Raw genomic sequence first — 13,972 nt, forward strand, 5'->3', positions numbered from 1 at the left:
AACTGCAGTCTCAGAGGAGATCCCCAGAAACCCAAAATGCTTCCAGCCACAGAGGAGGAGAGCAGCTGGCAGCCAGAAGCATCCATTCCAAGTGAGAGAAGTCGAAGGGAACAAGATTTAACCTCCTTGTCTTTGAAAAGCACTAAATGATTTGGCAAAAGGAATGAGAGGAAACCTTTGGCCATTTTGTGGATTCGTGGCCACCTGTAAATGTTCCTATCATCCTGCTTTGTACCTCTAGCCTGAATGATGGGGAGGTTGTTTGAAGATGAGACTAACCCTCAGGTTGAACATGATGTCTGGTTCAACCAGAAAAAAAAAAAAGATGAGACTGATCCTTCACTACACGTGCTACTTCCAACCCCAGATTCTATCAGGCTCCCATTCATCCTTCAAAACCTATTTCAATGTCACTGTCTCAGGGAAGTGTCCTTAGACCCCTTAGATAGGGAGAGTCTCTCTGTCCACTGGCAGGCCAAAGTGGCTAAGCTTTACCCTCTGAGAATTCATCAGTATCCTGAGCTGACTTTCCCTAGCCTCATAGCCCTTCATTCCATGAAGAGGAACTTAGGGTGGAGTGGAAATTTTGATCACCTAAAGGAACAATAATTACTTTCATTCATTCATTTAAACAATATGTATTGAGCACCTATGAAGGACCAGGCCTTGTGCTGAGTGTCCCCACAGAGATCACAATAATCTTATACCACAAACAAATACAGCATCACAAAGATGCTGAAATATGAAGAAGAGACAGCAGCTAAGAGCATGGTCCTGGAGCCAGAATGCCTGCGTTTGAATCACAGCTCCATGACTTCCCAGCTTGGTGAGCTTAGCCAAGTCTCTAAGCCCCTCTGAGCCTCAACCTTATCGTCTGTAAAATAGGGATAAAAGCAGCATCTGCTCTATTCATCTGTACACAGGATTACAATGGCCTATAGAGGGAAAGTACTCAGGCTCCTGAGTGGGGCCTCCTGACCTGTAGCAGAAGCCATGTACATGTCTGTTCAACAGATACCTTTGGTAGCCTGTAGGTACCAGGTGCTTCTCTTCTCTGCTGGTCAAGGAAGGCTCATAGTAGAATAGGAATTAGCCCCGGGAGGGCAGCAGGGGCATTCCAAAGACACTGACTAGTTGGCATCCCAACCTGTTGTGCATCGTGGCTCATCTAGAAAAGACACAGGGAGGGGAGGGAGGTGTCACCTGCATGAGGCATGGCAGAAAAGCATGACATTGCCTTTATAGTGCAGAGCTTGACAGGAAGAATAAGATACAAAGTACTTAAAGAAGATAGTCCATATTGGATCTGTATTAAATTCCAAGGAAAATATTTTTAAATATGTAAATTAATCTTGAGTTGGCTTCTACAAGTATAACTTTCTTTCTTTCCCTTTTTTTTTTTTTTTTTTGAGACAGAGTCTTGCTCTGTTGCCCAAGCTGGAGTGCAGTGGCGCAATCTTGGCTCACTGCAACCTCTCAGGTTCAAGCAATTCTTGTGCCTCAGCCTTTCAAGTAGCTGGGATTAGAGGTGCACAACACGATGCCCAGTTAGTAGAGATGGGGTTTCACCATATTGTCCAGGCTGGTCTTGCACTTCCAGCCTAATCGGGACTCACCCTGATCTGCCTGCCTGGGCCTCCCAAAGTGCTGGGATTACAGGCATGAGCCACTGCGCGTAGCCTTACAAGCATAAATTTTTTTATACCAATATACCAGGTTTCATGCTTGAGCTGCTAAGCACAGTCCCTGATCAGGAATGCTTTTCAGGGCTCAGTCCTTTGGGTTTCTCACAGTCACCACTGACTGTGGCCAAGCAGGCAGCAGCGGATGAGGGCTACCTGTGGCACTACAGAGAGCCCTCTGGTGGCAGGCGGGATGTTTACTGGGCACAGTCACTGTGACTGAATCTGAAAGGTGACAGTGGTGCCAAAGTTACCTTCTAATAAAATTTCAACTGTTGCACATTTTTGAGTGGTTGTGAAAAAATAATTTTGTGATGATAAAAATGTATAACTACAAAGAACCTATAACCTTCAATGGCTGAGTTAAGGTTGGAAAGCTGGGTGTTTGAGGGTCCCAGGGCCTGAGGTTCTGGGGTGTAGATCAGGAGGCAGGGGAGGAGCATGTGGGGGCCATGCCAGAAGGCAGCTGACGGAGGGGGCTGAGCCACTGAATAGACCTGCATGTCTCAAAGGTCTCTGTGACTGAGTGTGCAAACGGAATAGGATGGGGCCAACAAGAAATGACAGCAATGGCCTAGAGGAGAGGGGATGGCAGCGTGGACCAGGCTGGCAGAGGCGGGAAGGGACGGGTAGATTGAAGCTACATTTGGAAATAATATGCAAATGGTGATAGAATGGATGTGGGGATGAGAGATGTGGGGTGATAGATGGATGTGGGGGTATCAGGAGAACCTCCAAGGCCTGGCTCCTGGAACTGGGCAGGCAGGCAACCCCTTTGGAGTGGTAGCAAAGCCGCTTTCCTTAGCCAGAAGCCAGCTGGGGTGGAGGTGAGGGATGTCACAGGTGCACACACCTCCCAGTTTTCAGGCGGCAGTCCTGGTTTATAGCTATCATCCCTGAATATGTACCTATTGCCCCCTTCTACTCTCAAAAATGTCCCTGTTTTCTTCTGAAAGATAAATACAAATAAATGTAAATAAATTTAAAAATAAAGGAATGGATGGAAGAGAATGCTCTTCCTGACAGTGGAAGCCAACCAGTAAATGTGGAAGGGGTGGAGGATGCCATCTGAAAGCCACTATTTGGCCACCAATTGGGGAACAATTGTTTCAGACAAGAATCAAAGGATACTAAAACTGGCAAGTAACGGCTGGGTGTGATGGCTCATGCCTGTCATCCCAGCACTTTCAGAGGCCAAGGCGGGTGGATCACTTGAGGTCAGGAGTTCGAGACCAGCTTGGCCAAATGGTGAAATCCCATCTCTACTACAATAGAAAAACTAGCTGGGTGTGGTGGCACATGCCTGTAATTCCAGCTGTTTGGGAGGCTGAGACAGGAGAATTGCTTGAACCCAAGAGGCGGAGCTTACAGTGAGCCTAGATCGCGTCACTGCATTTCAGCCTGGATGACAGAGCAAGACTTTATCTCAATTAAGAAAAAAAAAAACACTGGCAAGTGGAAGGTAGAAGGAGAAGAGAGGGTGCACCTGGCTCAAAGCACAGCCTCCCTGCAGAGTCACATTACTCATAAAGGGGAAGAGCACATTTCCCACATTTACAGAGAAGACTCCTTCTATAACTAAGTGATAAGACAAACCACCATAGGCCCCAATAGGGAGTAAGGAGGAGCACACAGCATCCCTTCTGTGCCATCCCTCCGAAAGCACATAAGCTGATCTGATCATTAGGAAGCAGCAGACAAACCCAAATTGAGGGACATTCTATTTTTTTTTTTAAATGCTGGAGGATAACCTTCAAAGACATCCAATTCATAAAAGTCAAGGAAAGACTGAAGAATGTTCCAGACTGAAGGAGACTCAGGAGACAGGCTAACTCAGGGCACCGTGTGGTCCTGAACTGGATCCTTTTTCTGCAAGGAGATTCTACAATTGGCAAAACCACCTCAGTAGGGTCTGGGGATCAGGTGCTGGTGTCCTCTCAGTGCTACTTTCCTGATTTGAATGGCTGCGTTGCGGTCACAGAGAATGATCTGTTGGAGGGAAAAACACACTAAAGGCTTCAGGGTGTTGGGCATCTTGTCAGCAACTCTCAGATGGTCCAGGAGATTAAAGTTCTTTGTAAGCCAGGCGCGGTGGCTCACGTCTGTAATCCCAGCACTTTGGGAGGCCTAGGCGGCGGATCGCTTGAGGTCAGGAGTTTGAGACCAGCCTGACCAATATGGGGAAACCCCATCTCTACTAAAAAATACAAAAATTAGCCAGGCATGGTGGTGGGCACCTGTAATCCCAGCTACTGAAGAGGCTGAGGCAGGAGAATGGCTTGAGCCCAGGAGGCAAAGGTTGCTGTGGGCCAAGATGGCACCACTGCACTCCAGCCTGGCCAACAGAGTGAGACTCTGTCTCAAAAAGAAAGAAAAAGTTCTTTGTAATATTTGTACCTTTTCTGTGCACCTGAAATTATTTTAAAATAAAAATTATCTTCAATTTTACCCCAAAAAAGTGTGCTGGTGATTTAGACAATAAATTATATGGCCATCCTAACCACAAGGACTACAACACAGACATTGTACCCCTTTGACCTAACCCTGCTGGCGAGCGGAGGGGAATGGTCCCCAGAGGCCCCTTATATGGTACTTGACATGGGACGTCAGGAAGGGAACACTCTGTTTTCCTACCCTAGGCTCCTTACCTATACCCACCTGCCCCAGAGCTCTAGCACTTCCTGAAGATGCACTCTACCCTCAGGCATTGCCACACAGAGCATCTGATCAGGCCAGGTACCTCCAGGATGGAATGCTCTGACCAGCCCACCCTGGTCAGAGCATTGGGCCTTCAAGCCATCAGTGTGGCCTATCTCAAGCTGCCCTGGGCTGGCATTCCTGGTCCTGGCTCAGAATCTGTCTTCCCTGGGAGCCATCTCAGAGGCTCTGACCCTGAGATCCAGCCACACACCCCCAGCTATCAGTACTGTGCTGCTTGATTTCACTGTCAAAAGTCAGATATAGCTTCCCACCAGTCAGCATTCCCCACACTACAGCACTCACCCATTCATTCATTCATCCATTCCTTCAACAAAATCACTATTGAGTGCTCAAAAAGACTAGTCACTATCCTAGGCACTGGGGAGAGAGCAGTAAACAAAGCATACCAGAACTCCTGCCTTCATGGAACTTACACAAATAAGAGAGATCAAAAAGAAATTGTGTTAATAAACAACTTCACAGGTAATTTGTAAACAGGAGTCTTATGGGTAAAACAACAGAAGGACTGTATACTTATTATTCCTGTGCACTTACTGTTTCTTCTGGACTTGCGGTACTCTAGCACTTACTATTCCACTATTACTTACTGTTCCCTGCACTTCCTGTGTCCCCCAACATACTCTGCTTACATACCTCTGTTCCCCTGCACTTCCCAATCCCTTGCATTTACTATTTCCCCTGCACTTCCTGTTGCCCCTACACTTCCTGTTACCCCTGCATTACTGTTCTCCCACACTGGCTATTCACCTTTGTATTACTGTCCCCTCACTTACTGCTCCCCCTGCACTTACTCTGTCCCTGCACTTACTGTGCCCCCTTGCCCTTGCTATTTGCCCCTCAGTTACCATTCCCTGAACATACTGCTTCCTGCACTTACTATCAACCTACTATGATTAACTCTGCTTGTTTTTCTTCCTAGCACTCACTGCTGTCTAAACCTCTATATATCCTGTGTGTCTCCTGGATTATCTACCTCCCACCCTAGAATATCAGCCCCTTCAGGGCAGGGATTTTTGTCTCGTTTCTTCACTGCTGTTTCCTCTGTGTGGATAAATGAAGAACAAAAGGGGCTGCTTTCTAGTGTGGTTGTTCAGCTGTTTTGCTCTGGGAAGGTGATGCTGAGCAGAGAAGGAGGTAAAGAAGGAGAATCTACAGAAGGGGTGAAATTCAGGTTCTGTGATGTCACCTCACCATTCCCAATGCAAAGCTGATTTTCCCCTTAGATGTGCCTGCTCTGTGGAGCCACCACCGTCTAACACAGACCTAGGAACTCAGCTGCTTCCCAGGCTGGCTGCAGCAGGCCCTGGAGTGGCAAACCAGACCCAATACAGTCACCACACCCGCCCCTCCCCATCTCACAGCCAGGTGGAGCAGCCCCATATTCCCCACCTCCCGCTGCCTGCTCCATGGGCTGACTGCCAGCCTGGGCCTTTCCATACAACAAGCCAGCCTGTGACCACCTTGGACCCTCTTTATTCACATAATATGCTCTGTCGCCAAGTATTCCCCATCCTGAAAGTCTTCCCCGTCCTGGACAGATTGCTGACTCACTATGGAAGAGGACTTCACCTGGGTCCCTACCGTGTCAGCTGGCAGTAAGTAGAATGATTCCTTGCAGCTGAGGCCTGTGGGTGTGATTCTGGCACCAGGACACACACAGATGTTTGGGAAATAAGCCAAGCTCTCAATCTCTTTGTAGAACCCACAGTTCTCAAGAGCCTTCTGAGCACCAGCTATTGTCCCTATTTTAAAGAAGAGGAAACTGAGACCCAGAGGGTAAAATGACTCACCCAAGGTCACTCTTAGAAGTAGAGTCTCACTTGCAACCCAAGCGTCCGATTTCTTTCCCTCACACGGCTGCCCCCCTCTGCACAGTGCTGACCTTCCCAGCCAGTCTGCTCAGTTCTGGCAGTGTCCTTCTGGCCTGAAAACCGCAGTTTCCCAAATTGGGATGGAATCAGAGAGGTTGGGTCAACGACACACTGTTAGCAACCCCCAGGGGCCAAATGGGGCCAGTTGCAATTTGTCTGAGATGGGCCCAGAATGTGAGGAGTGCATCCCAGCAAGGTGGTTCCCAGAGCTCAGGCTGCCTCCTGAGGATCCATGCAGCAGGGGCAGTCGGCAGAACAACGGCCTGTTTCCATCAGCTGCATTAGAAATAACTTTGTCTTAGCATCCCAAGAAGTAGACCCAGCAAGGGGGAGCCACAGCCCTGAAGCAACTCACCTGTGGACTGCCCCTCGTATGCCCCGGCTCTATGGGTCTAAATGATGGGTCTGTCCCTTGGCAACCCTAAAACTTTTTGATCACAGGACCCCTTTACACTCTTAAAAATTGAGATCCTAAAAGAGCTTTCGTCAGGGGGAGTTCTATCGATCAACGTTTACCTTACTCATTAGAATGCAGAGCTTCAAAAGCACAAGAAGCCATGAGCATGCACCTCACTGGCTGTCAGAGCTGTGATGTCATCACATGGCAGGCCTGGAAAATTCCACCATGCACTGTGACAGAATGAGTGAGAAAGGCAGATCACAGCTTTTTGTGAAAATCATTCTGATGTCATAAACCCCCTCAAAGTGTTTTAGAAATCCCCCAGGGCCAGGACCCAAGTCTGAGAACCCCTGGTCTATGTCACATCCCTGTTTCAAAATCTCCAGGGATTGCTATGACCACTTGGAAGAAAACTTTGGTGGCATCGAGTGAAATTCAAGATGTGTATGCACATGATCCCAGAAATTTTATTCCCGAAGATACACCCTAGAGAGTGCTTCAAAAGTCAAACACCAGGTCGTGCATGGGGATGTCGTTTGCTGTCACAGCTTGCAAACAACCTGAATTGGCAGGAGAACTGACAAATAAATGATGCTGTATTCATATAATGGAATACTATGCAATAGCTATATCAATGTAGATGAATCCCCAAAACAAAATGAAATGAAACATAAATTTATGGAAGAAAGTGATCGGTATGAACTTATTTGATAACTTTAAATGCATACAAGACAATGCCACATACTGTCACAGATACATGCTGCATGGATAAACACAAAATTTGAGAGAGTGAGAGAGTAGTTGCCTACTGTGGGGGTCAGAGGAGGGAAATAAGAAAGGAGGATTACACATGGCGGGGTGAATTGTTTCCTTGATGGCTTAACTTATAAGGCAATGTTTGAAAGACCTATCTGAATGACTATGGGAAATGATGACAGGCTGGTGGTGGTACAACAGCACCACTACCATCAGCACCACCACCATCACCACCACCATCATTACCAGAACCACCATCACCACCACCATCATTACCAGAACCACCATCACCACCACCATCATTACCAGAACCACCATCACTATCACTACCACCACCACCTGTACCACTACCATCACTACTACCATCACTAACTACCAGCACCACCACCACCACCATCACTACCACCACCACCACCAAAACTACCAGCACCACTATCACCACTACCATCACTACCAGCACCACCACCATCACCACCTGTACCACAACCATCACTACCTACCAGCACCACCACCACCATCACTACCATTATCACCACCACCACCATCACTACCATCACCACCACCATCACTACCACTACCACCACTGCCAAAACTACCAGCACCACCATCACCACTACCATCACCACCAGCACCACCACCAACAGCACCAGCACCACCACCAGCACCACTGCTACTACCACCACCAGCACCACCACCAGCATCATCATAACCACCAGGACCACCATCACCAACACTAGCACCAATTCGTTAGCTGATTCTTTGTATTTCTTAGCACATGTAGCACAGACTGTCAATTGCTTATATAATATCCATTTCCTTTCTCTGTTACTGATTTATGGGAAACAGCATGTGCCCAACCCCCTCAAAAAAGGAAACCCCACATTTTCCAGCCTCCCTTGCAAACAGGAGTGGCTCAATCAGCAATTTTTGGTCAATAAGGGGGAAGTGAGAGTTATTAAGTACAGCTGATATGCCAGCTCCTCACAGAGAAGGGCTGCTGGCCCAGAGCCCCAGGGACCTCGACAGAATGGGACAGCTAGAGCCACAGCTGTCATCCTAGGACTGTGAGGCCACCTTTGGGATAGGAGCCAGGGCTAAGGCCAGCGGAGCACAAAGCCGGAGGGAGCCTGGTCCATGGACTGGCTGCTTGCCCCCTCCTCACCTCAAGCTCCATCCCCCCTTTATTTAAGACCCTCTGGTCCGGCTGTGTGCATCCACAGCAGCACACCCTCATATCCCCATCACTGGCTGAGCTGAACAACCACACCTTCCCAAGCACATTCAGGGGGCATGCCGTTCACCAACAGTGCAAACGGCATGTGCTCCGATTCTCGTACTGACTCATTCCGCCTGCACTTTGCCTTTCTGTAGTCTGAGTTCTAAGCTTGTTGAGTCTTTTTTTCCTCTCCTTTTGATGCCAAATAATGAAATTTCAGCAGTTAGCCTTGAGAACGCTAAGCCTTTCTTACTGCCAGTGAAAGAAATCTCAGCAAGATAAGGAGGAAGAAATGTTCCTGCTTCCCCTCAGCTGCAAAAACACAGGAGTTCTTTGGAATTGTAAGGCTGCCTCTGATAACGCGGGGAATTGAAAATGTATACATATACATATTTTCCTCTCTCTCTCTCTCCAGTGTGGAGACTGATGAGAAAATGTAAAATCCCATTCTATTTTCTTTTAGTGTAAAAGTGTCTTCAGAAGGGTTATTTGGACAAAGGAGTCTTTAAGGTGCTGGACTTTGGGCTTTGCCAGCACGAACTGCCATCCTCTCCAGGCTGCAAGACCCATTAGGAGGTGTCTTGTATGATCATTTCTTGTCCTGCCAAGAATATTTAGTTTGACATCTGTCACTTTCTGAAATTTCTTGGTCACACTATAAAAGAATTGTTGCCATCTGCATGAAGGAAAAAATTAGTAAAAGCTAAGATGCTGTTACATTCCTTATCTGAACCAAGGTTCTGAGAGTCGTGTCTCATTTCAGTCCACGCTGATCTACTGATCTGTGCTCACAGCTTTCCCGGACTAGAATGCCCTCCCTTTCTGCTCGTCTCTTCACTTCCCTGACACCTGCTCTCCCTTCAAGCTCATCGGTTAGAAGCCCCTTGCCCCCAGCTTGGAGCTGGGTCTCCTCCCCACGCCCACAGCCCCTGGGCATCCCTCTGCCTATCTCTCCCCTCACCCATATAAGACAGGGCTTCTCTAGTTACAAGTGACAAGAGCCCAACTTAAGCTGGCTTGTGCCTAAAAGGAGCTGGGTTGGCTGCAATGCCTGGAAACCCTCACCATCCCCCCTCAGGCTTGGATGGGTCCAGGTGCTGGGTGAAGGGCTTGCTCCTGAGTGCTGCCCCTCTCCAAGGCTCTACTATGGCCCTGATGGCCTCATTCTCAGAGGCTCTCACAAGACAGCTAGAGCAGTTCCAAAACCACATTCTACCAGCCCTGCAAACCCTGCAGAAAAATACTTCCTTTTTCAAGAATTCCAGGAGCAGCTGTTATCTGATTGACTCAGCCTGAGTCACACGAATGTTCCTCATTGACTAGGCCTGAGTGTGTTCCCACCGCTGAGCCCAGGCGCGGGCCAGTCCCCAGAAGAGAAGCTGGGGGCATCTTCAACGTCTGGGCAGGCAGGCCGGGTATGATGGCTCACGCGTGTAATCCCAACATTTTGGGAGTCTGAGGCAGGGGGGACCATTTGAGCTCAGGAGTTCAAGACCAGCCTGGGCAACATAGCGAGACCCCTGTCCCTATTTTATTAAAAAAAAATTTTTTTTAAGAAGACTGGGCAGGCAAAAAGACTGGACCCCATGGCAATACGAGGTTGTAGTTTGTTTCCTTGTCTGCCTTCTGTGTCTAGATCACCACAGAACATGGCACGGGCACACTAGGTGCTCAGTAAACATGTGCAGAATGCCATGAGTGGGAAGACAACATGTAGCCTGGGAGAGTCCTTCTGGTTGCAGGAATGTCTGAAACTCTGATATGTGCAGGAGTCAGGCAGGCGATATGATGGTCCACGCCAGGAGGAGTGGTCAGAACTGGGGGCGAAATGTCCAATCTGAGCCTGTAACATCTTCTGACTGTTTTTTTGAGACGCCAAAAATTTGTACATCTATATGAAATCTTGTAATATTTAAAATATGACAACTAATTTTTTTTAACTTTTTTTTTTTTTAAAGATGGGGTTTCGCCATATCGGTCAGGCTGGTCTCGAACTCCTGACCTCAGGTGATCCGCCCACCTCAGCCTTCCAAAGTGCTGGGATTACAGGCGTGAGCCACCACACCCGGCTGATAACTAATTTTTTAAACATTGTGCAAGCCCACAAGACACCTCCATTTACGAGGATGATGAGGGTCAGCATTTGGAACAGGGAAGAGCAGGAACCTTCTGGAAGGCCACTGTCACAGGGGCTGCATCAATGACTAGAGGAGGGTGCTTATCACTCACTCCAGTCTGTAGTCAAGGGTTTCAGAGCCAGCCCCAGAGGCAGCCCAGGCGCCCACAGTGAGGAGGCCAATGGTGTGAGGGTGTGTGCCCCCCAAGCCCCTGGCCCAGGCTCCAGCCCAGGCAAGCCCCTGCCCATGGGAGGGCCGGCTCCTTGGATCTGCTCTCACATTTTCCACCACAAATTGGGCCCTGTCTTCCCCAGAATACCATTTGGCCCCAGCCAAGCAGAACTGAACTTGCATCACAGAGCCTCCTGGAGCCAGCTTTAAACACTCTTCACAGCAGGTTATTGGATCTTGATTTGAGGAATGCATTCAGCTAAGTCACCGTCCTCAAACAATATAAGAAATAAAACATTGGGCACGCTCCTGATCCCAGAGCCAATTACACGGGCCACTCCCCGCAAGCAGTACCTGCGCCCCCCCAGAGAAGGTCCTGCTTAGAAATGGAGCATGGAGAGTTCCTCAGACGGAGAAGCTGCACTGGGCCAGGCCCTGCACGGGATGAGGTGGGGGCTTCATAGAAGCCAAGGAGGCACAATCAGACCCACATTGTAGGTGGGGAAACTGAGGCACAGGGAGCAGGAAGCCTGCAATCTCACTTGAGGAAATGGCAGCGCTGGGACTGGAAACGAGTTGGTTCTATGCTCCAGAAGTGTGGACTCCAGGCCCCGCTCTGCTAGGACTGCGCCAGGCTCTCTCAGTCCCATCCCAGCAATCCTTTGGATATTTTCTCTACATCCACCAGGCTGACTTTGGAGTGGCTGCAGGCTCCTCATTTTGGTGCAATGGACAAGACTTGGGGCCCTTCCATTGCTGAGGGTATTTCTGTCAGATGTGACATCGCGGCGCAATGGTCAGAGGCCTGGATTCAGCCAGATTGCCTGTAGTCAAAACCCACCCTACCATATTTGGCCATGTGACCTCACTCCCTCACATTTCCCCATCTGTAAAGTGGGGCTGCATAACCCATGGTGAGGTTTAGAATGCTGCCAGAACATAGTGTTTAGAATTACTTTCATATCCCCCTAAACAATCAACCAAAAACATGTGCAGTGCCAAATGACACTGCCGTCCTCTCCGATGTGGCATGTGAAAGACAGCTCCTCCCATTCATACCTTTCACATCTGGTGTTGCTAAGCGGGGCAGTTTGGCAAAATTGCTCTCCCTGTCCCCCTGCACTGACCTGGGTCCTCCTGAGAGTGGTGTCGTGTCCTGGGTAAAGTTAGGCTGCAGATTCAGGCAGACCTGAGCTGAACACCCAGCTCTGCTTCCCGTCAGGTCTTGGGCAAATGACTGCTCTCTGAGCCTGGGAGTCCTCATCTGTAAAATGGGATCAGGTAAACCTGTCTTGCAGGGTAATTACCAGGACCTTAGCAGAATGACCTCTTGTGGATGACCCACGGGTGTGAAACATGATCACCAGCTTTGAAGATGAGACTGTCCTCTGAGAGGCTGCAGCGTGGGAAGTCCAGAAGAGCTCACATTTGCTGTGCCTGTGGCTGAGCCCGAGTCCCAAGGCAGAACCTGTGCATGCATCCCCAGGGACACGGTGGACTTGGGACCCACATCCTTTTGGCCTCGCTCAGTTTTTGCAGCCGTGGGGAGTGTGAGTGCGGTCTCCAGGCCAGTTCTGCAGCAAAGCCATGGGGAGAAGTAAGTGGCCACTCACTCTAGGCCACTCACGCTAGGTTTATTCACGGGGCTCAGTGCTAAGCATGTGCCTCTAACCCCTTGCAGCTCCCAAAAGGCACTTCTGAGGCGGAGGAGAGGCATGCTCGTGGCCTAGCAGCTGCTTCTCCAGGCTGGCTCTGCCGCATCTTGATCACCTGCCTGGGGCAGAGGGTGGACTCAGGTCTCTAGGGAGCCCATCTGCCAACGAGTTTGGTGCCACGGCCTTTGACATCCAGGCGCCAGGTGCAGGCCAGCTGAGCATCTCTGGGACAGCCTATGAGGCCGGCTGGCTGCTCCACGAGGTACCTACCCCATCATCACTGGGAGAGGAGCAGGCTAACTCCCCTGGGCTCGAGCACAAGCCTCTCTCCCGGGCCCAGGCCCTTGCTCTGCAGGTGGCACAGCAGGAACAGTTGGTTGGGGAAGGGGACCGTGCTTCCCAGACTGGCACTCCAGAAGGCAGCTCGATGCTGGGTGCCCAGCACACACTTAGTAAACAGCCTGTGCCATCACAACACACTAGCTCCTCCCCAGGTGCCTTCACCCCTCCACAGTCACCCTAAAGCACAAAGATGAGGCCACTGGAAGCTGAAGAGAGGGGGAAAGACTAAGGCATTTGGGTTATGACCCTGGCACAGGCAACCCTAAGGAAGCTAGAATGGGAGGAGAAACTGACAGAATGATCCACAGAGTCTGAAAATGAGCCCATGTGACACAGGGGCTAAGGGGTGATTCTTTGAACCCAGGAGCTGTTAGTTGTCCCTATCCCAGGCCTTGCTCTCTCTACTTGGAAATAAAATTAATCAAGTAGCTACTGTAGCAGGTGTCCATCTCAGCTAACACTTGAGACATGCCAGGATGTGCTGCAGTGACAAACAGCTCTTGTCTTCGAGGTTTAAAGGGCACATGTTCAGTGCAGCTCAGCAGGGGGACTCTTCCCACTGAGCCTCCTCAGGAACCTGGGCTGGCAGAGACTCTAACTTTACCATGTGCATCTGCCATCACTATGGTTGGCCAGAGCAATGCACTGGCCATTAAATTCTCCTGCCTGGAAGTGACACATGCCCCCTCTACTCACATCGCAGTAACCAGCATTAGTCACATGGCCTCATCCCTCTTCTAACGGGGCAGAGCAGGGTGATGCTCCTCCAGGTGTCTCAAGGGAAATAGCAGAACTCAGGGCTATCCTCAAGAAAACCCAGCCCTACATAAGGCAGGGAATCCCATCACAGCACACCAGGGATTTTCTAGGATGTTGCTGAGTTTCCACCATGGTCCCATTCTGCTGAGCTGGAGGAAGATTTAACCTCAGTCATGCTTAGGGCTTTTCTGCCTGTTCCATGGATCTGGTAAGGTCTCAGGACCTTGCACGGTGTCAGGCTGTCAGGGGGAGACAGGCTCTCATGCCATTTGTTATGGCTGA

This window comes from Sapajus apella, unplaced genomic scaffold (assembly GCF_009761245.1).
Source record: "Sapajus apella isolate SASKATOON/1434 unplaced genomic scaffold, GSC_monkey_1.0 scaffold260, whole genome shotgun sequence".
In the NCBI taxonomy this organism is placed as follows: Eukaryota; Metazoa; Chordata; class Mammalia; order Primates; family Cebidae; genus Sapajus; species Sapajus apella.